We start from the raw sequence: 1,922 nt of genomic DNA, 5'->3' as shown, positions 1-1,922 counted from the left end.
GCCTTATTCATGATGAGAATAGAAGAATTTGATATTTTTTCCGGCCTTATAGCGCTTTAAGCGCGAAGCGATAACTTTTTCGGCACATTTAGCGTTTTTGATTAGCGATAGCTATTTTTGAACGAGTTAGCGATTTCACTAGTGGCACTAATTATTCAGTTAGCGATGCCGAACACTGGTTACTAGTTGTGGAGTCTCGAGTCTAGATCTTATTGAGGTCCTTATCCAGACTGCCGCACAACTGACTTTATTGCTTGCTAAACTCTACAAAGATCAGTTATGCTTATAGCAATTGTTCAACATCGTTGGTTGAGCTTGGCTCTCACATATAGAGTATTTCCTGAGGTAGATTGTGGTAGGGTAGCTTTTTGTTTTTCTTTTTTGAAAAATGTAAACACCAACTCGTCGCCATTTTGATCTTTGATGATAAGCACTATTCAATGCTTCAGTTTAAAAACTTAACTCAATTAAAATCATTAACATACCTTGATGTGTTAACTTGTTATGAATTTACAATTAATTGAATAAAGAATTTATATTCTCCTCACCAAGGTGCGCTTGCAAAACCACTACAATTGCATTGCCATTTTTTTCGTTACTATCTGGTCATTGAACATGCGAAATGTTGTTGTTATGTTTACCCTACCACGATATGCCGAAAAATGTAAACATGTTAAATCAGCTGTTCGTTTGACAAGTGAGGAAATGCCTTATTGTCTATATGGTAGGAGCGCTAAGACATTTTATTTCAAGATACCACATTCTCCCCGTTTTTAATAATTGCTTCATTATTATCATTTATATTGCCATGGGCTGAACCCGGCTTTTAATCTTATACCTACGGCCATGGGCTAAAACTATCGGTTGCCATGGGTCGATTCACGATGACGTATTCTCCCTTTTGTGGTGACAGTTCGCACGTCCTGTTTACAAAATTTAACGAACGAGAATTTTAACTCAAAACTCAGTTTAAGGACAGCAAAAAACCAAGTTCCATTTTGTGAATTAAATTTAGCGCATTTTTTGGTTTCTCATGTATATCGCTTTGGAAATTAATGAACAGAAAGATGAAAATTCGTAAAAAAAATTCGAAAAGGAGGTTTGTTTATTAAAATGTTTCAACATGTTTTCAAACCCCTTCTTCAACAAATTTGTTCTGGACCAACCCACTTTGCATTGAATATTCTGGGAAAGCACGTCTACGTGAAATAAAAAATTCCATCAAATGTCCAAATGTGGAAACTTCTAAAGAATTCGAATGTGCCGAATCGATCGTCCGGAAATTTCTTGTGTTATTTTGACCGGAAGCTGTAAAACATACTGTACATACTTATACGACAACACTATTCAGGGACAGAAGAATCTAATAAAGGAAAATTCTCCGCAAAACATTCCGAAAGAAAGGCTTAACTATTATAGATTTTTATTATATGACTAGCTGACCCGATGTGCTTTGCCACACCTTTCAAAATCTAATGATATTTTCAGAAATTATTCAAATTTTTATTGTTTTGTTGGCATTATTTTTAATCAAATTATGACATAATTCATGAGCAACCGCTATAAATGAGAGCTGCAAATGGAGCTTCATATTGCAACACAAAGATAACTGAAATTAATATTCTGAATCTTGATCTATTAATTTGTGCTCAAGATCTGAGAATTTTTGTTTTTTTAAGCTTCGCCCTAAAAAAGGAGGGTTTCAAATTAATCGTACGCAAAAAATCTAACTCATAAAATATGGTTGTTTTGGCTTGATATGTTTTGAGTTTATGCTAAAAACTAATAAAAGAGCCCCCCCCCCCCCCCCCCCTGTCCTTTCTTTCACCCCCTGCTGAATGGAGATCGTGATCTTTTATAATCATACCCATTTGTTTCCGTTCCCAAAAATCCTCTTATATCAAATATAGTTCCATTGGTTG

Source organism: Uranotaenia lowii, chromosome 1 (assembly GCF_029784155.1).
Source record: "Uranotaenia lowii strain MFRU-FL chromosome 1, ASM2978415v1, whole genome shotgun sequence".
Taxonomy (NCBI): Eukaryota; Metazoa; Arthropoda; class Insecta; order Diptera; family Culicidae; genus Uranotaenia; species Uranotaenia lowii.
The sequence above is the reverse complement of the archived record's forward strand: the minus strand, read 5'-3'. Positions refer to the sequence as shown.